General features: G+C 47.4%; 1 long non-coding RNA gene and 1 pseudogene across 1 annotated transcript; both read left to right on the plus strand.

The window, feature by feature from the left end:
- Positions 1–7,278: 7,278 nt before the first annotated feature.
- LOC101721121 (acyl-protein thioesterase 1 pseudogene) lies at positions 7,279–7,852 on the plus strand (annotated as a pseudogene).
- A 13,129-nt stretch (positions 7,853–20,981) lies between these two features.
- Positions 20,982–23,706, plus strand: LOC147827554 (uncharacterized). Its single transcript, XR_015452363.1, has 2 exons — positions 20,982–21,509; positions 23,425–23,706. It is a non-coding gene; the product is annotated as an uncharacterized LOC147827554 (long non-coding RNA).
- Positions 23,707–25,675: the final 1,969 nt, after the last annotated feature.

Below are 25,675 nucleotides of genomic sequence, written 5' to 3' on the forward strand. Positions count from 1 at the left end.
ACACTTGAAAAGAATGTGCATTCTATTGTTGCAGGGAAGAGTGTTCTGTAAATTTCAAGCATGTCATTATTTGATAGTATTTTCAAGTCTTCTGTGACTTGTTTGTCTCTTTGTTCTGGCGATCACTGACAGAGGAGTATTGACACCCTAGGCTATAACTGCATAAAGGAAGCTGGAGCAGCTATATTATTACCAAAGCAAGTAGATTTCTGAGCAAAGAATATTACCAGGGCATTTAATAATGACGAAGACATCAATTATCCAAGAAGACATAGCAATCCTGAACACTTACGCATCCACTAACAAAACCTAAAAATACATGAAGCAAAGATCAAGTGAACAGCAGGGAGAAATAGACAAATCCACAAGTACCGTACACTCAAAACATGTACTAAGATAGACTGTGCTTTGTGCCATGAACTAATATCCAGTAGTCAACAAGGTAAAATTCATAGTCAAATAAAAAATCATCAGCCAGCTGGGGATGTACCTCAGTGGCGGTGCACCGAGGTCCTAAGTTTGATCCCCAGTACCAAAAAAAAAATTATAGCCATTAAAACACCCGTAAGAGAAGAAAGGCAAAGCAATAGAGATCCCAAAATAACACAGGTGGTAGAATTAACACCAGAGCTAGTACTTACTGTAGTCATTTGGCTTTCTTTTGCAGAGCTGGGTGTGGAACCTGGGATCTCACACATGTTGAGCACGCCGCTGAGCTACCCCCAGTCCCCGCTTCCCACTTTCCAGACTCTACCTGCTCGCCCATTGTTAGGAACTTTCTGCTCTCTTGGGACTGGGACTACTAGTGGAACATCAGCAGCCCCGCGAGCACAGGTGTTTCCCCCGCCTTTCCAGGGGCACTGGCAGGCACTGAGCACACCTCTGCTTGGCCCAGTGGAGAACACTCAGGGGCCCTGCAGACCTTTGCTGCCCGCCCTGTCTGTGCAACTCCCTTTTCTGATACTGTACCTGCACCTCGAAGGCCCCAGGGCCCTTCCCTCAGCTCTGCAAGACTATAGATTCTGCTCACATTTCCCTCCCAGAAAGTCTTTCTATGATGGAAGCTGGGGAAACCATAGCACACACTTTGTTTCCCTTATCTTGCGGGTCTGGTGGATCACTGTCCTGTGTTGTCTGATGTCAAATTGTTTCATATATTTTTTCTTCTTCCTTTCTGTCTTTCTTTCTTTCTTTTTTCTCCATTTCTTTCTCTTTTCTTCTCTTTCTTTTTTTCTTTCTTTCAATTTAAGTAGAGGTAAATATAGTCCCTGCTTCTATATTTTGGCCAGAAGTAAAAATCCTACATTACTTTTCTAGTCCTTGGTGTCCTCATCTGTAATATGAGAGTGTTTGATTACAATTTCTGCTATTCCATGTCATCACACCAAAACTGGTAGCCTTTCCATAATTTCTTCTTGAATGAATTGCTGATTTGTAGGCTCTCAGAACATGTTCTGTTCTACATTGGACTAAAATCTTTACCTTTCCTCCACTCAGAGGGAGAGTGCTCAGTACTTTCTGGCTGTCATTCTCTGGGCCCCTTTCCAGGTCTCTGCCTGGTTGCTAGTCAGAAATGATCATGCCCCAGTGTGATCTAAAAGCCAATGTATCCCTGGGGGTTTCCCTTGCTCTCCCCCCTACACCTCCAGAATGTACTACGTGACAACTCTGTGCCTGCCCCCCCGGGAAACAGCCTCCTGAGACCCAATGTGCAGCACCACAGTGCCCTGCAGACCCTCCTCCCTGAGTCTCAGAGGTCCCTAAGCTGTGAGCAAGAGCAGGAATGCTGTCTCCTTCGCATTGCTTTGCTGGGTCCCAACCTCAGTAGACTAACCCAGCTACATGGGCAAAGGGAAAAGGGTAGGAAAAATTACAGGGAAGGTCTAATTTCAATTTTTTTATGTTCTTAAAAACAAGTGTTCCTACTTTTTTCTTTGGAAAATACGCCTTTTTTTTTCTTTTTCTGGTACAGGTGATAGGGCCCAGGGCCTTGTGCATGTGAGTTCTACCTCTGCACTGCACTTCTGGCCCTGGCATTGTGTGTTTTGTTTGCTTGTTTTCTTTAGGAAGAAAGCATGTTTAGATCATTAGAATTTTATCTTGCTGATTTTAAAATGCCGTATTCTTCCTTGACCTGGAAATATGATGTGACCTTTGACCTTCCCCAAGCTGTTTCCTGCTCCTCTGCAGCCGTGAGAGCTGAGTCTGCTGCCGTTACCTTTTCTAGCTGCAGGGGGAGAGGAATTCATCTGTCTAGCTAGTTACTGGAGTTTGCTTTGGACATTTGTGGGTCTGAGTGTGTGTGTGGGAGTGTGTGTGTCTCCTTACGTTTCCCCTGTGTCCTGGCACCCCAGCCCCTTGTGTGCCTGTGACAGGACCGCTCCTTCTCTTCTGCTGGGTAAATGGTGGACACATAAGCTAAACAAAGCCAACTGGATTCTCTATCCCGATACAAAGATCTTCAGCAGAAAACAGGAAGGGCCAACAAGAGCGACAGGAAATGGAGTGCGTTTACTTGAAGGGTGGTGTAAGAAGTGGCCCAGAAGCTGCCTGAGCCGTCCTCAGTGCACCTGCCTGCTTCTGCAGCCCCCCATCCATGTGTGAGCTCCCTCTGGACTCACCAATCTCTAACGGAGCCAGAACTGGGTTTTGAGACAAAGAACTAAACAGCCACCCCGGTGTGTGGTGCCCAGAATGAAAATCTCCTCTCCTCCAACCACAGAGAAGCCCACTGTGGCGGATGCTGCGATTCACTGCCCAGAGTCCACCAGCTGCGGCAGTGCCATGGCTCCAGCTCAGAGCAGCAGTAGGAAGTGCCCTCTGCTGCAGGCTGGCCTGTGGCCGAAGGCCACGTCCTCCACAGCGAGCAGCCCAGCCCAGTGGGTCAGGTGAGGTCATCCCACTGTCCTCGGCACAGACAACGCTCCAAAGCTGTCTGGTTTCCAAGCTCTGCCGGGGCCATTTGAGGCCATTGTGACTATGCTGTCCCTTCAGCTTCCCCTCAGCCCTGTGACACTCTTGTCTTTCCTCATAAACGCTGTTCTTGGAATTGCTCTCAAGTCAGTTTTCTGCAAATAAACTCTGTCTCCTGGAGAGCAGACTGAAGACACCCAGTGCAGGCACAGAGCTCCACGAAGGAGCAGTCTCTGCCAGCACTATCTCCCATCCCTATGATGTGGGCTCTGCCCAGCCTCGGGCATATTCAGGGAGATGCTTTCCTGGGTACTGTGCAGATTCACTGTGCAGCTACTGTCCACTCAGCAGTGTTCTGAGGACTTGAGTTATATCAATGAATGCATGCACAGAGAAACCCTGCCCCCACGGAGCTTACAGAATAAGGATGAGGATAAAGTGTTCTGTATTAGTCAGTGCTTACTAGAGTCAGATGTAGAAGAATGCAAAATGTCTGTCTGTGTGCCGGAGACTGGAAAGATCCATGGAGGGCCTGGAGTCCATGGCAATGTCTGGGGCAGGTCTGTGTCAGGAGGCTGAAGGATCCGCCATGGGAGACCAGAGGATCTGTGCTGGAAAGGCCCGAGGGCCAGGCTGGGAGTGGAAGTGTTTGTGCCAGAAGGCTGGGGCCCTGCACTGGAAGCCAGGAAAACATTAAAGATGAGGATGAGGACTGAAGGCCCCCAAAGAAAGAAAGCAGCCAAAGCTCCTCCGAGGAGAATTAGTTGCAACAAAGCTCCTCTAAGGAAGATCAGCTGAATTCCCCCCGCTCCAATCTCCTTTTGTAGGGTCCTGACAGCAAGCCCCCTTAGGCGGGCCTTCCAGCCCATAACCACGCTGACTAATGCCGTGGGGCAGTCCCACTCAAGCTGACAATTAGCTAACCAACCACCACAGTTTTCAAGGATGGGAGATATGCCCTTCTTCAAAGGTGACAGTGCCGGCACTGAGCCTCCTATTTTCAGCCATTTGTGGCTATGCCTGTATACTTGAGAAAAACAACTCTGAGGAGGAAAGATTATTTTGGCTCATGGTGTAGCAGGTTTCAGTCCATGGTCAGCTGGCTCCATTGTAGGCCTGTGGTGAAGCAGAGCCATGCAGAGGGTGTGACAGAGGAAACTGCTCACTTCTTGGTAGCCAGGAAAGAGGGATGGCAGAGAAGAAGGAGTTTGGGGCCCAGATGTAGCCCCCAAAGTCATGCCCTCATAGCCACACCCCCACACTGGCCCACTTCCTGCTTCTATCACCTCCCAGGAATGCCACAGAATTATGATCTCATCAGTGGACGAATCCATCATGAAGCTAGAGTCCTTGTGATCTCATCACCTTTTTTATTTTTGTTTTTTGGTACCAGGGATCAAACTCAGGACCTTGCATTTTCGAGACTGGTGCTGGAACCACTGAGCTACATCCCTGGCCCTCTAATCACCTTTTAAAAGCCCATCCATGGGCCGAGGATGTAGCTCAGTGGTGCGGTCACCTACCTTGGCAGTGCAAGGTCTTGAGTTTGTTCCCCAGTACCAAAAAAACCCAGCTGGTCCTCTGAGCACATGAGCTGTGTGCAGGATGTAACTTAGCGAATGCATAACAGCCCCGCCTTCTTGGTGGCTCTTCATCACATGCGAGGACCCACGTCAGCGTGTGAAGATGGTGTGGGCAGTTCCAAGTCCACACCAGTTCCGGATGAAGTCGTTGGTACCTGCTCAGTGAGGCTTGGTGTGGTTCAGTTGTGACATTTACAGCTGCTGCACCTCCCTGTTAGGGGGTCTTCTCCAGGGCTGCTCATTCAAGCGGCCTCCAGTCTGTACAGCATCACCTCAGGCCCTGCTGATCTCTAACACCAGTTCTCTCTGCTCCTACCTGGCCGGTGGAGGAAACTAAAGTTCAACCAGCCTGCTTCCTTCCGTTGTCAGATGAGAAACCTGTGGTCAGAGAGGCTTTCTGGGGGACACACCATGCATGGTGGACCCCTGAACCCCTGAACCGGGCATCGTCATGCTCTTTGTCACTCCTGGACAGGGAGAGTGCTCAGAAGGCTGAGACCCAAGCAGACCCTGGAGGAGCAGAGGAAGTCTGCCGAGCAAATGCAGGAGTGGCCGCCATAGTCCAGGCCTCAAGCCTTTCCTACAGGAAAGATAACTTTAAAAGGAGGCCATAGCGTTTGGGGTCTGCTCTCTGGTGAATTTTCTATAAAACATAATTCTCTATTAAATTCACCACATTTAAGTTGCTAGTTTCTACCTGTTCCAAATTAGATCAAAGTTCAAAGAACATGACATGTGAGAAAGCACTAAGAATCTTGGTACTGACTTCAAAGTTATCAAACAGCTCTGAAAGAACTTTTCAGCTCCTGGGATGTCACCTTCATTTGTTTGTTTGTTTTGTTTTTTGAGAGAGCTTCATTAGGTCCTTCAGGCTGGCCTGGAACTCACTGCAATCCTCCTGGCTCAGCCTCCTAAGTGCTGGGACTACATCACTGCACCCAGCTTCCGCCTTCATTTTTAACAGCCACTCCCTAGCTTTTCTAACCTGTGGTGGTTATGATCAGAGTTAATGTGCAGTGTTTTTAAATTTCTCCCTTAACTTTTTGAATCCTCTGCTCTGTAGTTTGCTGTCACAAAGAAATCTCTCTTAATGCTCAATGTAAAATCACGCCCTGCCTCTCTTGCAGGGTTGGCACTCTGTTAGCCTCTGTGTGATTCTGCATGGCAGAAGGTGAAATCATGTAGCGTGTTTGAGATAAATTTTTCCTGGAGGGCCTTCCTCTTCATTTTCCAACTAGTTGTGTTTCCTTTAACAGATTTCCGAGGACTGACTTCACACAAGCAAACCAATTTCACCAGCAGAGCACAGTACTTGTGAGCCAGCATTGCTCCTCACAGAATGATCATATGATCGCACAGGGCGCTTTAAAGAAATGCAGAAGTTGTGACATTCCTCATAACACCCGCAGCTAACACTTCCTGTGTGGTGGTCACTGTTCGAGATGCTTTGTATCTTTTTTTTTTTTTTTTTTTTGGTACCAGGGATCGAACTCGGGTCCTTGAGCTTGCACAGCAGGCGACGAAACCACTGGGCTAAATCCCCAGCCCTGCTTTACATCTTTTAAGTAAGTAATCTTTAGGAAAATTCTATGAGGTCAATGCTTTTTATATGCCAATTTACAGACCGTGACGCTGAGACAAAGTGAAATTAAGCACCTTGACTAAGTCATACTCTTGTTACTGGTGGAGATCCAGTTTGAATACCATCACTCCCATTACCACTTCTCCAGCCCAGACCTAATTCCATCTCAGAACCTTAAGGGAGGCTGAGTCTCTTAATGCCCCCGATATTAAAAACACCACAAGGGGCAGGGGATTTAGCTCAGTGGTGCCGCTGCCTGCCTCTCAAGCGGAAGGTCCTGAGTTCGATCCCTGGTACCAAAAAACACAAAACCACCACGTAAGCATAACAGAGTGGCAGCTAAACCAGGTAAATCTATTTGTTATAAATAATGGTGTCACGGCTTATATCTAATGTCCTCCCAAAACCTCATGTGCTCATATGTGGGCTTTGGGGAGTTGGCTGGATCATGGATGTGTGCTACTGGGAGTAGGGGTGTGTGGTACTAAATTAGTCCACAGGTTGGAATTAGCATAGTTCTGAGTGTGGTTGAGTGGATTTGCTGCAGACAGAAGCCCCAGCCTGGGTGTGGGTAGCATCACCCAAAAGGCTTGCAGGATAAAAGGGAAAGGCAGGCTGCTTCTGCTTCTCCTGCTGCTCACTACCTCCTGCCTGCCCTGCCATGGACTGTTTCTCCTCTGCCGTGCCCCTCTGCCATGCTGCCCTGCCTTGGAGCCAGCCAATTATGCACTGAAACCTCTACAAACTGTGAGCCAAAGTAAACTTTCCTTCTTCAACTTGTGGGTTTCGAGTATTTTGTCCCAGCAGTGAGAAACATAATGAAGACAAATGGCATACACAAGAATGCATGGTGTCTTAGCCTGTTTTCTGTTGCTATTTCAGAACATCCAAGACTGGGTAAATTATAAAGAAAAGAGGTTATTTTGACTCACATCTCTGGAGATTCAAGAACATCTGGTATCTGCTTGGTTTCTGGTGAGGGCCTCATGGAAGAAGGGCAGGGAGGGCTCGCATGCCCTTGGGATGATGCCAAGCGTGCACTCTCCCTTCCGCTTCTGACGCACTGTCCAGATAGCCAGTGGATGTGTGGCAGTAATATGTCTGCTCTGATGCCAGCCGTTGTGCCTGCTGCCTGGAAGGCCACTGCTGCCATTATTTTCCTTCATGGATTGGGAGATACTGGGCATGGATGGGCAGAAGCCTTTGCAGGTATCAGCAGTTCACATATCAAATATATCTGCCCACATGCACCAGTTATGCCTGTAACATGAAATATGAACATGGGTATGCCTTCTTGGTTTGATATCATTGGGCTTTCACCAGATTCTCAGGAGGATGAACCTGGAATTGAACGGGCAGCAGAAAATGTGAAAGCTTTAACAGAGCAAGAGGTGAAGAATGGTATTCCTTCTAACAGAATTATTTTGGGAGGATTTTCTCAGGGAGGAGCTTTATCTTTACACACTGCTCTAACCACACAGCAGAAACCGGTGGGTGTCACTGCACTTAGTTCCTGGCTTTCACTTCAGGCTTCATGTCCACAGGGTCCTATCAGTGGTATTAACAAAGATATTTCTATTTTCCAGTGCCATGGAGATTGCAGCCCTTTAGTTCCCCTAATGTTTGTTTCCCTTACTGTTGAAAACTAAAATCATTGGTAAATCCAGCCAATGTAACCTTCAAAATCTATGAAGGCATGATGCATAGTTCACGTCAACAGGAAATGATAGATGTCAAGCAATTCATTGATAAACTCCCACCTCCAATTGATTGATGACACTGAGAGCCTGGGTAGAAGTACACCAGCAGCACTGTAGTGGAGTATAAACTTTTTCCCATGCCCAATCTTAAAACTTCTAATGTTTGCAGTGTTAAAATGTTTTGCAAATGCACATCAATGATATATAATAAATAACGTTTCCTTGTGGGAAATTTGTGATCTTTTCAGTTTCTATACATGTATTTGTATAATGTGATCCAGAATATACCAGTATTAAAATAAGTGAGGCAGCTAGGTTCTTTTTCTCAAATATAATTCAGCAAAAGAATAAAATACTGCAACAAGATTTTTTATAACATCATTTGAAAATTACCAGTATGCTAATGATAATTTGTTCAGGTAAAATGAACAGTTTAGGTATAAATGATTTATGCATGCTGTGACTTAGTGTATGGATTTATTGCAAAATTACTTAGTCACCATGCAATGTCTGTATTTTTCTATACATGCTCATTATACGTAATGATCGTAGTATATAAGAATTCAATGTTATTACATTATTCTTAATAATAGGGAAAATGCTTTTGTCAGTAAAAAGTAACATGGCTCTCTTCATTTAATGGCAACTTTATTTGGGGGATCAGTTTTTCTTTTCCTTGATAGTATTTCTATTTAATATTTTCACTTCTCAAGAAAAACATGGTTTTTTGGGATTATCCTTCATAACAGACCAAATATATTGCCTCCCTGCCATAGACATCTACTGTCAATACATGCTGCAGTTCAATATTCTGAATTACAGAACCTGGCATTTGAAATCTATATAACTTTAAAAGAAACCAAACATTACTTCAACTTCTTATATTATATATTTCAAATAATTGTACGTTAGTTCAAATGTAGACTTATTTAGTTATTTAGAATCTTCAATTCAGATAATAAAATCTTATTTTTTCTGTAAGTAGTTGGATGAATAATTAGATCATATTCTGGTATGTACAGAAATATTTAAGACTGATTTTAAAAACTAATTCCTTATTGAGTCTCCTTGCTGCACTACTTTCCTGTACATATGTTTGAAACCAACTACTGTAGAAAACAATCCATTAGAAGAAATTGCTTTATTTTCGTCTGCCAATGGTCTTATTTGAAATTTTCACTTTAAATTATTTTTAAAAATTAGTCTTTTGTGCAAACATAAAAATAAATCATTTGATTTTAAATAGTCAAAATTTCCAGATTAATAGTAAGAAATTATTTGAAAACAAATTTTGGGGTAATAAAGGTTAATCAGAACTCTATAAATATGGTATAGGTCTGGGGATTTAGGTCAGAAGTGCCACCACCTGCCTCGAAAGCACAAGGTCCGAGTTCGATCTCTGGTACCCAAAAATAAATAAATATGGTATAGTAACCATACAGTTCAAATGTAGCAAAAATATGTGCTTAATATTTCTGAACTATGTTAATTTTCTGCTGTATTTCAACTTACCAAAACAACGTTAAGAATGCAGCTTTACTGTGCTGATCATGGAAATAATCTGGTAATGGACTGCATAGGACGTTTATAATGAAGCCATATGTTTATCTGGATTTAAAATTTTTAAACAATCGTTTACTATATCATTCTGCTTTACTTTGAAGAACTGTAGTTGTTATACAAATTATTTCAGTTATACCAATCAGTAAGATTTTATTTATAGCAAGAAATATTCCTTTGAAATGTTGTGCTGTAATGTGGAACAATGTCAATGTTTTGCATGGTTTCTGTCAATGTGAAATAAAATACAATTCTGACTTAAAAAAACAAAAAAGAAGGGCAGGGAAGGTATGCAGCAGAGAGGAGCTGGACCGGGCCACGGGTTTCTAACTTCCTCTCCGGTGAAGACTGATCCAGCCTTGGGACAGAGGCCCTCTTCCCTCTTAACTCCACTTCTCAGTCCTGGTTTATTTGGAACCAAACCTCAACATGAGTTATACTGGGGACAAACCATACCCAAACAGGAAATTTTGAACATGGAATTTTTCTTAACTTTGGAAATGACCTTCTATTTTCTATTTCCTTTTGTGCAAAAGCTGCCTCAGACACAGTCCTAGCCAGGGGTTAGCAAATGTTTGCTGTCAGTGTCCAGACGGTAAACATTTTGGGTTTTGCAGGGCATATGACCCTTCTTGTTTGCAACTACTCAGCCCCTGGAGACCAAAAGCAACCACGAATGATAGGTAAACAAGTGGGCCTGAAGAACTTCCAATACAACTTCATTTATGCACATTTACATTTGAATTTCATATCATTTTCATAGCCACAACTTATAATTCCTTTTTCAATTAAAAAAGAAGTAAAAAGATGAAAACCATCTTTAGCCTGTGGATCACACTAAAGTGGGCACTGGGCTGGCTCTGGGCCGGGGACCAGAGGCTGCCAACCCTGCTCCCGCCAGCTCCCCTGATAGCCCCAAGAGCTGGGACCCAGTCACACTCAGCTTGGCACACGAAGGACATTTAGAGGTGGTCACCAGATCGAAGTGAAGTAAACTCAGCAAGCAGGAGGAGGAAGGGACTCGTTCAAAGCCCCACTCTGCCTCACGCACAGGTGGGAACTAAACGCAGACAAGCGTGGGGCGTTCTTTGTTGCCGCTTTCCACACTTGCCTGTGGTGATAGCTCTGCTTGCCTGTGACTGCTCCAGTACCCAGCGAATCTGCCCTCCCTGCTGCTCCCATTGTCTCCTAGGGCAGGTTTCAGATGCAATCTCTAGATAAGGCTCTCTGTGGGCACCGGCCAAGCTGACCCTGGCATGGCAAGGATTGGGGGCCTTGGGGTTTAGTGGTTCCTCCTTGGGCTGTGAAGAAAAGTGGAATGAGGAAGAAGTGCTCCAAATAGTACTGAAACCTTCCACCTCCAGCAGCACCATCGCTGTTCAGAGTGTGTGGAGTGAGACAAGTTTGCAGCTTGGAGGAGAGTAGAGTGCATTTTTCTGAGGTTCTACAAAGACTCACTGATCCTGGGAGTTATTTTTTAATTTTTAAAATTTTGGTTGTACTAGGGATTGAACCAAGAAGAACTCTACTACTGAGCTACATCCTCATCCTTATTTATTTATTTATTTATTTGATTATTTATTTATTATTTTAAGATAGGTCCAGTTGGCCTCAAACTTGCGATCCTCCTGCCTCAGCCTACTGAGTGGCTGGGATTATAAGTGTATGCCACCAAGTGCAACACGGGGCTTTTTTGGTTGCTTGGTTTTTTTTTGGTACGGGGATCAAACTCGGGACCTTGTGGCAGGCGCCGGAACGACTGAACTAAATCCCCGACCCAACACAGGGCTTTTTAAGATCAAAATGGGCTATGATTTCTGCAGCTTTCTCCTAGCTGGGAGCTCCGTTCCCGTTCCTAGAAGCAAGTCCTGTCCGTGTCCACTGGGAGGTCTGAGGCACTACGGCTGGCCGGGGCAGCGCAGCACAGAGGAGCCGAGGCACCTGTGTTCCGGGCTTCCGGGCCAGCGCCCTGCCCCGTGTGCTCAACGTGCCTGCAGTGGCCGAGGCTCAGGAGCCACCATGGCAGATCTTGGTGCACAGTGACAAGAGTTTCCTCTGGGACAGCCACGCCTGTGCCTCACTCAGCAGTTGCAGACACTCATCCCAGGAGGCCCATGAGAGAGTGGCTCCCCTGACTCCTCTGGCCAGCTGCACTGGCTATGCAGGGAATTTCCTCAAAACAGGCTTCTTCTCTGGGGGTCCTTCCGGTTCTCCACGTCCTTTGCTGCTCCTCTATTCTCCCTGCCACTCCTACACTCGGCCCCTCGGTCTAGGGTTTTGCCTGCACAAAGCAGGAGCTTCCACGACGCTTCCCCCCCAACACGGCTGCTGTTCTGCTGTGAACGGCACACTTGCTTGGGTTAGGCCTTGACTTTTTATTATATTTCTTAAAAAACCAACCAAACAAAGGCAAACTTAGCAAGAGTGTTGACTCATCATGAGAATAGTAATTACCAGGAGAGAGGCCCAGGGCTCCTCTAATGCATCATGAAACAGGGGTCAGAACATCTGAGAGTTTCAAGCAAGGAACTGATGGCTTCCAAGTGCATTTTGCTCAAAGCGCCCCAGCTCACGGGACCCACAGGGCGCTGTGGAGTCCCGGCCCCTGCTGTCCTCTCGCATTCCAGCCTGGTGCACAGCTGAACGGCTGGATTTCAGTTTCAGACCCGTCCCTCTCTTCCTACCTTGGGTCATGCAAACACTCCTTCTGCTCATTCGCACAGCTGCTTCCTTCCTGTCGTGCAGGTTCCATGCGAATACCACTTCCTCACCACTCGGGAGAGGGTTTCCCCTGACACCAGCCTGTCTTACATTATTTTATAGTATGTATTACTCTCTGAAATTATCTTGTTTGTTTTTATGTGCTTCTTTCTTGTGTAAAACTATAAGGCCCATGAAAGAAGGGGCCTTTCTACTTATTAAATAGATGGATTAAAGAATAAGGGTCAATCTCCCCACAAGGACAAAAGCAGCAAGCTAGAAAGTTCAGGGGGGGGCTGGCACTCACCCGCAGGTCTCCATGCTGGGAGCCCCAGAGCTCAGGTTCATCAGGAGGAACGGTGAGATCATCAGTGGAGTGGTCCCGAGAGGGTCCATAAAAACAACACCCCTTTATCCAGTCCTGACTCAGATTCGTCAGAGGAAGGAGGAAGGAACTGAGCTGCTACTGTCATTAGCAGCCAGTAGGAGAATGTAGCTTGTACCTGTGTGCAGGCATGCTAAGTAGTAGGCAGCACTAGACCTGGCTAGGCTGCCTGTTACGGTGTGTAAACCTAGCCATCCCTCCAAAGCCTCATGGGCTCATACATGGAGCTAGGGTGTGTGAATGTGGATTAAGGGTGTGATAATTGGATCAGTCCACTGTTTTAGTCACTTTTCTCATTGCTGAGACAAAATATCTGACACCCAAAGTTAAAGGAAGAAAGGTTTATTTAGCTCATAGTTTGTAGAGGTTTCAGCCCATAGTTGGTGGCTCCAAGGCAAGATGGCATGGCAGAGGGGCATCACAGAGCAGGCAGGAGGCAGTAGCAGACAAGCTATAGCAGCAGCAGCCTGCCCTTCCTTTTTGTCCCTTCCAGGCTACCTGCCCTTTGGGAGGTGACACCCACATCAGGGTGGGCCTTCCCATCATCCGCAGCCAGAACTGTGCCAAACCAATCCATGGACTAATTTAGTAATCACCTTTCCTCTTTTAACTTTTGGTACCAGAGAAGTAGGGTCATTGCTATGACACTACCTGGCCATGTGGTTCAGAAGCCTTTGGAACTGGCTTGTGGGAAGAGTCTAGAAAGTTTTGGAGATTCTGGCTGAAACTTGATGGGAGATTCTGGCCAGGGCTAAGAAGCGAAATGCTGATAGAGATGTATCTGGTACAGACCAGGCTCAGGAAGTGTCAGTTGGGAATAAGGACTCCATGTGTGCTATGTTGGCAGAGAATTTGTCTGCATTTTGCTCGTGTTCAGAGCCTTTGCCTGAGACTGAGATTAAGGGCAGTGGACTAATTAACCTTGTGGAAGAAATTTCAAGACAGTCTAATATTGAGGTGGTGGCACTGGTAATGTTAGGAGCTTTTAGCCAGATCTATGTTGAGAATCAAGAACAAAGAGCCCAGCAGAATGATTTTAAAAGTTTTGAGTTTAGCGAGAAAGAAAGCTCCAATAAAGTTGATGCCTGCAAAGATGGAACAGAGGAGAAACTGGTTGCTGAAAAGACTAGCCATACAAGCCAACTATTTCAGAAAAGGACAATAGAAAAGATGGCCTGAAGACATCACAAGAACCAGCAGGACTCCATCCTTTGCAGCCTCAAAATTGCAAAGGTGAAAGTCTCTGTTTTGAGAAGACAGCCCCAAGAGAGCACCACATTCCAGAATGGAGGCGGCCTAGAGAAGTTGTTTCTCAGGATAGGAATCACAGTGCCCAGGAATCTAGGCACTTGATCCCTGCAGCCAAGAAAGAGGGAAGCCTGGCTAAGCCGCACCTGGCAGCAGACCTCGGCATCATCTCCGTGGCACTGGTCTTAGGCACATGCAGAATGCAAGAGCTGTGGGTCAGGAAGGCTTCCACCAAGATTTCAGAAGAAGGCCTGGGAGGCCAGACAGGGTGCCTCTGAGAGGGCAGTGTGTGAAGCTGTGAGAGTGAGTTGAAGGAGCAGTGGTTGGAGAAACCAGGAACGTGGGTCATCTGAGGAAAGCTGCAAAGCCAGCCCAAGAGACCACCATCAGAGCAGCAGACACAGATGGTGCCGTAGGGGTGGAGCCACTCAAGCCCTTTGTGACATCTTGCCACGGATTTCCCCAGATGCTGGACACAGAGCTACAGGACTTAATGTCTGCCCTGCTGGATTTTGCTGGGGTTTTTTGGGGGGTTTTTTTGGTACTGGGGATCGAACTCGGGACCTTGCACTTACAAGGCAGGTGCCAGAACCACTGAGCTAAATCCCCAGCTTGCCCTGCTGGATTTTTGATAGGAACCATTCTACATAATTTTGGGGAAAAATCATTTCACAATTAAATTATGTCTTCTTGCCTACAGGCCGACTATGTCATGCAGAAACACAACTGCATTTTGCCCCCCGTCACAGCTGAGGCCTCAATGGTCCTGTGATGCTGTGATGCTCAAGGCCAAGATTACATCAGCTGAAGACACCCTGGTTCCTTGAGAACCATGCAGTAAGAGAAAGGTTTCACCTGGGGAGGGACAAATTCCTTATCAGCTTAACTCATCCCACCTATTATTGTAAGAATGCTCTCCTTACTTCCTTCATCAACATAGATCCTCATCAGCATAAGATCCACATCTACATAGGATTACTGCCACCCCAAGCCACCTGATGCTCCCTCCAATTATTGTGTGTACCCAATAAATAGTGGCCAGCTTGGAGAGTCTTTGTCTTTGCCTGCTCTGAGGCACTGACCTCCTGGGCACCCCCCACATACCTTGAAATTATGCAAGTTTCTGTTGTCTTTTTTCTTTGGCCCTCATGGTCCCCCTTTCTAGGCAGTTGGAGGATTGATTGCCTTAGATAGGATTTTGGTCTTGCTTTGGTTCCATTCTGTTCTAGCCTCCTATTTGTACCTTTTGGAATAAGAATGTTTATCTTATGCCACTGTATTTAGTAAGTGTTTAATTATCTTTCCATTTGTATCTGGGCTCACAGCTGAGAGTTTGCCTTAAATCTCAGAGGAGACTTTGGACTTGGACTTTTCAGCAATGCTGAAACTGCTATGACTTTGGAAACTCTTAGAGATGAACTAAATCCCTTTCTCATAAAGGGTTGTGCACAAATCTTTTGGTGGCCAGGGGTGGAATATTATGGCTTATATCTAGATGTTCCCCCAAAAACCCATGAGCTCATAGGTGGGGCTTTTCAGAGGTGGCTGGGTCTAGGGTGTGCCACTTTGGATTGAGGTGTGATGACTAGATTCGACCACTGATTGGCTTAGCTCTGTTTTGGGTGTGGGCTATGTGAAGTCCCACCCTGGGTGTCGGTAGCACCAACCAATAGGCTTGTAGCCTGGATGGAGTAAAAGGGACAGAAAGAAGGCAGGCTCACTGCTGCTGTTTACTGCCTCCTGCCTGCCCTGCCAAGCACTGTTTCTCCTCTGCCATGCCACCCTGCTTTGGATCCAGCTGACAATGGACTGAAACCTCTACAAAATATTTTTTCCCTTTCACTTGTAGTTGTGGGGTATTTTGTCTCAGCAACAAGAAGAGTATCTAAGACGCCACCAATTTAGTCAGAGCAGTACTGGGCCCTGCCTTCTGCCCAGGTGGATGGGCCTCTTATAAAACTGAAGGTACAGAAGAACTGAACAGAAAGCATGCACATGTGGGCCTTGGCTTCAGAGACAAGGAAGGCTGTCCATGCTGCCTTTCAAACTCACCCATCAAACATGCCACCTTCCTCATGACTCTGTGAGCAGGGGACACCCAGAGCCCTGGGGTCCAGGCTGCCCCTTGTGCAGAGGCAAGGGGGAGGGCTTTCACATGGAGGATGCATCCAAGGTGAGGAAGCTGGCTCTCTGCTACCACCCACTGTTAGTCTCAGAGGAGGGAAGGGCGTGCCCAGTGAAGCGGGTAAGAGAGGCTGAGGATAGGGATTGCAGACTGTGCCCGAGGCAGGCCTTCCCCTGCCTCCCTTCCCTTCAGCCCCTCTGTACGTTGGTCTTGCCACCCCGCTCTCCTGCTGTCCTTCTGCTGTATTTTGACCACTCACTCCTGAAATAACTCATCGCTGGGAGCTTTCCCTGCCTATGTGACTCTCCCCAGGATGACCTCTTCTGGTACCTTCTGTCTCCTCTTCAGAACACTTGCCAGAGCTCTAACTTTTGCACTGAGCTGTATGATTTTTATTTACCTTAACAAAAAGTTTATTATGGAATTTTTCAGATATTTGCAAAGGTAGGGCAAATAGTAAAAATAACTCCTGCCATCCATTTTTAACAACTATGAACCCTTCAACAATCTTATTGGTCTTTTATTCTCTTGAATAGTATTTATACTCCCAAAAGGCAAAGAGAATGCTGGTTTTCCTTACCACTGTAATCCTAGTACTTAGCACTGTTCCTGATTCACGTAAAGTACACAAGTTTGGAGGACCAATGGGTTGAACAAATGAATATGTTTTATTTTTTATTTTTATTATTATTAAAAAAAATTTTTTTGGTACCAGGAATCGAACTCTGGACCTTGCGCTTGTGAGGTAGGTGGCAGAACCACTTAGCTAAATCCCCGGCCCCCTGAATATGTTTTATAGTATGTGAAAGGACATACTGTACCGCATTGCTGCAAGAGCACAGATAAAGTATTAGCTTGGGTTGTATTACAAAATACCATGGGTTTAATCAGCTTTATGTCACCGAAATAATTATTAATTAATTTATAAGGAGAAAAGGTTTATTTTGACTCACAGTCCTAGTGCCCTATTGTTTTGGGCACATGGTGAGGCAGAACCTCGTGGTGGGGACCCAGAGTGGAGCAAAGCCACTTACATCATGAGCCAGAGCAAAAGAGGAAGAGGAGGAGGCCCACAGTCTTTCGGGGTCTCACTGCCAAAGGCTCAGACACCTCCCACTAGGCTCCGCCTCTTAAAGGCTCCGCCGCTGTGGGGACCAAGACTTTAACACACAGCTTTTGGGGACACTCAAGATCCAAGGTATAGATAGCACTCAGCATCGTCTCACCCAACAGACACCCATTCTCACACGTATGAAGACCGAAAATCGAGGTACTGATATAGGGGGAAGAGATGTAACTCCCAAACCTTCTAGATATCCAAAACGCAAGTTTGTGTTCTCTAAAATCGAAGAATGACTGCTAGGAACAATGGAGGTTAGAGTAGGAAAAATTGATTGAGGGAAAGAAAGCTTCTGCCTAAGAGAGACAGAAGGGGGAGAGGAAAGTGGGTTGCCCGCCCACCCTACTCTTTAAAGGTGTTTTCTACAGCAAAGCCATGTGGTGAGGCGGGTACACAGTGGGACAAAACTATAGGACCCAGTGGAAATTTGCAAGGTGGGCACGAGGTGGGACAAAACCATGACCAACCAGTAAGATCACAAGTACAGTCACCCAGGTAACATTGATTAAATGGGGGTCAATGGGGGAGCAAGTCACGTAGCAAGCGTACAAGGGTTTTCGGTAAGGGTGGGTCACGGATATTTCCTGGAGAGGCTGGGTCAAGACCGTGGCCCCAACCCAGGTGATTGACACCTGTTTAGAGTATCAGTCACTGCTGTTCATCCTACATGGGTATGGTAGTTTCTCTCCTTTTACACTGCTGGCCTTCAGTGACTGTGTCTGGATTGTCCTCCATCTTGGCTCCTTGTTGTGTTGGCTCCTGGAGGGCTGGTCCTGTCTAACTGCACACCAGACATCTAACTTACCTATCTGCAATAGTATCAGTAGGACTGAAGTCCTGTGAGAGTTCTCTCTGTGGGTTGCAGACAGGCAGCTCCTCTCTGAGTTTTCACACGAGGTCTGAGGAAGGAGAAAGGCTCTCTGGTGTCTCTTCCTCTTAGGACTCTAATCCTATCACCACCTCATCTAATCCTAGTTATTTAACAAAGGCCTGAGTTCCAATGCCATCACATTGGTGACCACGGCTTCAACAAATGGATGCTGGGGAGGCGCAACTCAATGTATAGCAGATGAGCGCTGCCGAGAAGGAGGGCCTCTACAGTCCAGCCTGCCATCTTGCTTGCATAGTTTGTGGGGTCAGAAGGTGGGATGCATAGGGTGGAGAGGATGACAGGGCACATGGAAGGACCTGCAGAATCCAGGAGAGCAGCACAGACCGCCTTAGGTGTCCTTGTTGGCAACAGGCATCTACCCATCTTGCCTACATAGCTTATCATTTTCCACACCAGAATTTATGCCTTGCCTCTAGTTCCTGGACAGCTTTTCTCCAGAAAACGGAAAACGTAGCCTAGAGATCTGCTTCTGGAAAAAAGTGATCAATGTTCTTATGTTTGGGAATGCTGCTTACTCCACCCTCTTCCTAGGTACTAACTCTTGTAGTTTTATGTTTTTGTAAGTTTGATTTTGCCTGAGCCAAGTCTTTTCAAATGTATTAAACACAGAACACATTGCCACTACCATAACATCTACCAACCTCGGGTAAACCATCGCCTACAGTTAAGTTTTGGAGCACAACATATATACACTTTCTTCTTTGTTTTATTTTGTTTTATTGAGACAAGGTCTCACTATATAGTTCAGGCTGGCCTTGAACTCCTAGCCATTGTCCTGCCTCAGCCTCCCGATTGCTGGGATTACAGGCGTGCCCCACCACGCATGGCCTAACACATTTTCTTCTTGACTGGCCACTTCAGATGGGAAAAATTTTAAGTTTATTCTTTTTCTCTTTTTATGATATAAGTATCACATGATCAATAGGGAAAAAATAGAATATAAAAATAAAGTAAAAAATAATTAAAAACTGTGTTTGATTCCACTACAGAGAAATCATCTCCTTGCATTTTGAATATCTCTTTCTGGACATTAAAAAAATGTGTAACTGCTGCACATGTTTCCCAAAAGACTAAGTGATATGAATTACCAGTGACAACAGCAAAACCATTCTTAGAAAGAGAACGCATTTCCTGACAACTGAAGTGTGAAGTGCAGGCCTCTTCCAGAATGCCATGCTCCTTTTCGTCTTTCGATGCCTTGTCTTATTTCTTATTGGTTCATTCTTGTTGTTTTCCTCTGTCTACCTGATATCTCCACAGGCAAAAGTCAGTCCAGGTTGGCAGGCAGACTGCCGGCTCAAAGGCAGATGGGACCCCAGACTTTAATAATAGTCCTGTGCTGGGAAGGGGTGCGAACTGCTTTGCTTCTTGGTGTGGGGCGGCTTGGGAAGCTCCTGAACAATCTTGTGGGTAGAGCCGGAGGGAGAGGAGTGGCGAGTGGACACAAATCCTCTCCCACAGTTAGACCTGCTCAAGATGAGACCTGGTGACTTGTGAATGAGAGGAAGCTTATTTCTCAAAGGTTTGTTCCTCAGTGCTGCTAAGAAGTGCTTCTCAGTTCCGTGACCTGCCTGCCTTCCGGAGCTTGGTTGTCCAACCTCATTGCTTGTCACCTCCTTCCAGCTCTTCTTGGAACATATTACACGGCATAGAGTCATTTACATTTGAAATTAAAGAGTTTGAAAAGCAAATCATATCTTTTGAATTAACTGGAAGCTTTTTCTGAAAGTCTTCAGAGTACTTGGGGTATCTTTCTCTTAGCTGTTCACAGTGACAGATGGGTCACTGGTGCCTGTTCTTGTGGTTTATACTCCCCTGATCCCTCTGTCCCGGGCTGCAGGGGACAGGATTGCACCCTAACCCTGGGCTTTGAGCTGGCCTTGCAAGGACTTTCCTTGGCCAACAGGATGTTGGTTGTCATGATCAGGGCTCAGATTTACTTATGTGGCAGGCCTTGTCCTCCTGAGTGCCTGTCTTTGGCCCTGGGATGAGTTTTCTTGAGAAACCATTGGCCTAAGAAGGATAAATCACACCTGGGTGGACCACAAGCCCATCCGTGACTGGAGCCAAGCTGGGCCAAAGGTACATGAGCAGGAAGTAAACGCTTGTAGTTGTACGGCACTGAATTTCAGGCTGGCTCTTTTCTCAGCATGACTGATACACACAGGCAATACACACAGGACAGCCAGTGTGCACAGGAAGTGGAAAAGGGATGCCTGGTAAACAGCCAATGAAGGGACACGAAATAGCAGATATCCAAGAGCCCTAAATGGTGGTGACCCTAATCTTGAATTTTTCTGGGATCCACTTGCAAATATTTGACCCCATTTTCTTCTAAGGAAATAATCTAGAGCTTGTTTGCACAGGCGTTCTTAGCCAGGTAAAAGTGAACTGAAGGATGTGGATAGCATAGTATTATATGCCTAGCACTGTGCTTCCCAGGTATGTCAGCTTTCCGTCACCATGGCGAGGGTCCTGAGATAATAGCTTATAAGGAGAGAAGGCTCATTCTGTCTCATGGGTTCAGTCCATGCTGGCTGGGCCCTTGGCTTCTGCCCTGTGGAAGTGCAGTACAGGAGGTGATCGATAATACGGGAATACTGAAATTTTATCACAGTGAAACACACAGTGCCACCGATCCCCTTGAAATTTTCCCCCTCACTTCAAACACCACTCTCTGGAGCTCTGGAGCACCCTTAGGTGTGCATCTTTAGAGCCACTGCTTCGGCTGTCTTGATGTCCTGAACTGATCCAAAGTGTTGGCCTTTTATGGTCATTTTGACTTTGGGGAAGTCAGATGTCACACGGCGCCAAATCAGGGCTGAGCTGAGGACACACAGCAATGTTGCCAGGAGCCTGCCTTTTACGCTGGATGGCACAAGACAGCAGCACTCACTGCATTTTTGATCACTCCTCTTAAAGACCCTTAAGAGGGCTTCCCGAACTGTTCACAAAGTGGCGAGAATGCTGGGATTTGTGAATGAAGCAAAGGGGAATGTTCTGAGGGGGGTTAATGGCAATGTGCCTCTTACTGTAATCCATTTAAACATTCAGGGTGTATTTTGATCACTCACTGTACAACTCTGTGGGATGCAGTGAGACAGGAGGGGCCCAGGACCCAGGATGCCCTGCAGGGCCACATCACCAGTGGCCTGACTTCCTTCCCCAGGGCTGTCTTCACCTTTCAATGGTGCTGCTGGCTGGGAGCAAGCCTTCAGCACCCCAGTCTGTGGCGGATGCAAACTGCAGTGCGGGAGTCGTTTCAGAGAAACAGGAAGAATAAAGACTGTTCCGCACAGATCAAAGAACACAAGGTTTTGTTTCAGAAAGAGGTGATTTCTAAATTGCACTGCTTCTTGCTGCGTTGGAACTGTGACTTGTGGCAAGTCCCTTAATTCCTTCACATCTGTGAGGTGCAGGACATGAGAGTAATGGTGTACAGTCTGTACCTGGTAGCCCTAAGAGTCAGTGCAGTACCCACAGCATGCAGCAGGCAAGACAGCAGCGCTGAGGACGATTACTGTTACCTTCTCTCCCTGGGGAGCTGACTTTCACCTGACAGAGTCTTCTCACTGAAGCATGAGGAAGAAAATCAAGCAAGCTTTGGAAGATCCTACTTGGTCCTAGAAACATAGCTGGGAAGGAGAAAAACCCGGTGCTGGAAGCAAGGAAGAGGGGCTGGAAGAGGAATCTTAACGCGGGTGAGGAGGCTTAAGCGTCAGTGCCCAGTCCATTTCCGGGGACCCCTGTTGAGACCTTGCTAAAGGCCTTGCTATTTTGTATTATTTTCCTCCGGGCGGGACATGCAGCTTGACCTGCAGCTTGTGCAAAAGCCTAGAGGCCCGCGGCACACAGCTCTGTGTGTTCTGCCGTTGGAAGCCCCAAGGGCCGGGCCGAGAGGTTGGGCCTTCCGGGTGTGCCCTAGAACTGTCCAGGGGGAGCAGAGGCTAGGCCTGCGCCCGGACCTGTCCCGTGGCTTGGTGTCCGGGGAGCTTTCTCAGCGCCCCTGTGATGGTAGAGAAATCCCACGGAGGAGGCCCGGGTCAGCGGGGAGCCAGCGGGCTGCCCGAACAGTCCGGGACACTGGGGGCTCCAGCTGCCTTCCTGCGGCCCCAACCTGGCTGACAGGGCCCTGGCTAAAGGGATGAAGCGGGGTTATTTACAGCAGCCTCCTCCACGCCCAGGGAGAGTGAAGGAAGGAAGATGAGCCTGTCTTGTCCCCTCTCGAAGCCAGGCCGGCGCGGGCGGTTCGGAGATGCGGTCTGGAGAGGCCGGAGCCTGCAGACCTGCCCAGGCCCGGCAGGAGAGGCGGGGAGTTTGTGGGTGGGTGGATGAATGAGTGCATGAAGGAACGGAACGGAGATAACCAGAGACCAGCTCCACTGCCAGTCCTACCCCCATTTCTGGAAGACAAGATAGGATTCAAAGTAGAAAGTATTCTGTTTTATTAACGGTGCTCGGGGTAGAGCCCAGGGCCTCGTGGCTGCTAGGCAAGTGCTCCACCAGAGCTGCACTCAGCCCCAGGGAATACTTTATAGACACAAGTGTAATTTGGTACCAGGGATCAAACTCGGGTCCTTGCGCTTGTGCAGCAGGCGGCAAAACCGCTGAGCTAAATCCCCAGCCCAACACAAGTGTAATTTAAAGTGTAGTTACAGTAATGAGGAGCAATGGCATCCCGCGCCTGGGGCTTTCTCCCCGTGCACACCCACCTGGAGGGACCCACCTGGAGGGACAGTGCTGAGTGTCAAAGGGCGTGGTCTCCCCAGTCAGACCCTTGGGGCACCGGCACTGATTCTGGACCCATTAATAGAGTGACCTTGGTTGATTTCACTTTTCTGAGCCTCAGTTTCCATGTCTGTGAAATGGGGTGAGGGTGTCACTCACCTCACAGCATTTGCTGTGTTATAAAAACCGTGAAGGGTTATTGCTCCCCATAGCACAGCCCAGAATTAGAGGAAAATGAGTATTTTGTGTTTGTTCTGCTTAGCATTCTGTGGAGATAGGGAAAGAATATGCATTCATTCCTACCCTGCCCAGGCAGGGCTTGGGAGGCAGTGCTGTCATGGGAAATATTTCTGTAGATTAAGTTGCTAAGCTTTCAAAGAGAAGCTGGGGGAAGCCAGGAAAGACTTCCTACAGGGGATGATTTTAAACAGACCTGAAATGCCTGCTCACTCAGCGCCTCTTCTGGCCTTTTAGCAGCCCAGGGCCTCCCTTATCGCCAGCCCTGAATCCTGACTTGTCTTTCTGAGGTCTGCTCTTTCTGAGGTCTCCCTCGGACTTGTGCCCGTTGAGGTCACTGTGGATCTGCGAAGCTCCCTCTGGGAGGAAGGCGGCCCACACGTTCACTTGTGTCAGTGGCCCAGTCCAAAGCCTCTGGCCATTCTGGTCCTTATTAGACCCCGGGGCCCAGCGACTGGGGACACTGAGCTAAAGGACATTTTTAGGAGCCTTTTTCCTTTACTTTCTTCCTCTGTTCTCCCACATTCCTCAGTCATCCAGCCTTAATGCCTGCATGATATGATCCTCAGCACAACATTGCAGACTTGGATCCTTAGCTCTCATTCCCAGTATTCCAGGCCTACTAACTGCTCTTTTTTCCTGTCATAATAGAGATTTAACATCTTCACTGGACACTTTCTCAGCCGTTGTTTGGGTCACTGGTGCTGCAAGGCAGAAACCAAGAATAACAGGGAGCAGCCCTGAGCGGTGTGTCTTCTCCTGAATTGGTCTGGCTCACTCAGCACCCTGCAGAGCCTACTACAGGGAGAGGAAGGTCAATCAATACCTCATCTTCCTTTTGCTACTCAGTAGCTGTGTGGCCTTGGGAGAATTGCCTCATCTCTCTGGTCTTTGATCTGTTTAACTCTTAAATAAAATTAAAAGGAAAACAAGAACTCCTTTGTGTTCTAAAGTTCTCTAATTCATAGGCGCTGTGGCACTGAGGGGGAAACTCATTCTCTGACCTCTGAATTCTCCAAGGCCGTTTAGTCACATGATGATCTCTCAGTGCAGGGAGGCGAGGAAAAGGCAGAGTCGAACCCTGTCCCCAGGAGGAAGAGGAGAAGGTGGTGATGGGCACTCCCAGCAGAGAGGAACCTGAGGCATGCGTGCCCGAGTGGGTCACTTCTGGGCAGCATGAGGGCCTCTGCTCCGAGGTTTCCACTTCCCAGTTTGGGCCTGTGAGCTCAGCAGTCTGCAATAAAAAAGAAGTTGTGTATTTGAATAATAGCAATGTCTGTTCATTCACTCTGTATGTTCATCCAGCAAATATGTAGTCATTAGCATCACATTTGGATTGAGAACTGTGGATATATCAAGATGCATAATTCATAATCCGAGCCCACAGTGGCTGAGCTGAGACAAGAAGAACAATTATCAAACCCAGCAGGCTGCGTCAGTGGTGTAGGAACCCGATGGTGTGTTGCAGTGTGGCTGGTGGCAGAGGAAATTTCAATTCCAGTGTTTGATGCAGGTCTTGGGAAACAGCGAGAGTCTCACAGATCCCGTGGGCAGGGCAGGAGATGACCTAGGTGCAGAGGACCTCGTGGTGGGGTGCAGGGTGGGGGCTGAAGACAGCTGGGCCTGGAAGAGCACAGCTGCATATGTGAGAAAACGGGGCCACCTGGAGTCTTGCGCTTCTGGGCCAGTTGGCTCTAGAACAAAAAGGACTCTCCAGCCACACACAGTGCACTCTCTGAGTCACTGGCTGGGAGCCTCTCCTTGCAGTGCTACCTGGTCACGGAAGAGATTGGAGAGAGTGTGGATGACATAGGCCCCCAGAAGAACAAATCAAACCCCAATCCATCCAGGGTACTGGTGGGGAGGTCTTCCCGTGAACGGGGTGCCTTTCCTGGGGGCACTGGGAGGATAGGAAACATTCCACTGACCTCTAGTGGTCACAGGGGCGCTCCAGCTGCTCAATGAGAGCTGTTGCCGAAGAAATGACCTAGAAAAGGGCCTCTCCTCCTTCAAACCTCTTCTGTCTCACTCTCTCTGGGGTTTCCTCCTCCATTGCAGCAAATCCACACGCCCTCACCCTGTCTGCAAGGATGCCTGCCTGGCCAGGTGGAGGCACATAGGGCTGGAGGGATGCATGGTGCTCATCCTGTGCCATCATTGGCCACAGCCTGCTGAAGCTGCCTTCACTTCCTAAAGCATCCTGGTCCTCAGCGGAGCATCATGCTCACATTAAAAATCAGTATCCTACTCACAGTTAGACTTTATTAAGACTGTGAAGTGGGGCTAAGTACTCTGATAGTAATTATGAAGCTCAATGAACACTTATGACATGCCAGATGCCATTCTGAACAATATATATGTATATTCATTTACAAAACTCTTACAGTGGGTTTTGTTTCTAGCCCTCTTTTTGAAGGTGAGGAAATGGAGGTTAAGTCACCAGCTCAAGCTAACAAAACTGGGTGGAGGGCCGGGGATTTAGCTCAGTGGTTCTGCTGCCTGCCTCACAAGTGCAAGGTCCTGAGTTTGATCCCTGGTACCAAAAAAAAAGAAACAACTGGGTGGTCCCGACATCCAGCCCAGGGTGTTCCAGAGCAAACATGAGCTCTGGATGTCAGGCTCCTGCCCTCAGCACCATCTTGGAGTCGCCGTGTGACTCTTCCAAGGTCCTGAGTTTCTGTGGGTACACCCGGGAGGGGCTGGCCCGGGATGGAGGTCTAGGATTTCCTTAGAACCAGAAGTGACACCTTTGCTGAAGCAGGAGCCCCATCACCCCCTGCCTTTCCTCTCCTCCCCATAACTTTTCCTACCCAAGATGGTCAATCCTGGGAGTGTCTCCCGGGGAAAAACACTTACGAGGATTTGTTTCTCATGTATTGTACTTCAGACACCATATCAGGTG

Source organism: Heterocephalus glaber, unplaced genomic scaffold (genome assembly GCF_053883595.1).
Source record: "Heterocephalus glaber isolate CG9 unplaced genomic scaffold, H.glaber_assembly_v1.0 deba00001444, whole genome shotgun sequence".
Taxonomy (NCBI): Eukaryota; Metazoa; Chordata; class Mammalia; order Rodentia; family Bathyergidae; genus Heterocephalus; species Heterocephalus glaber.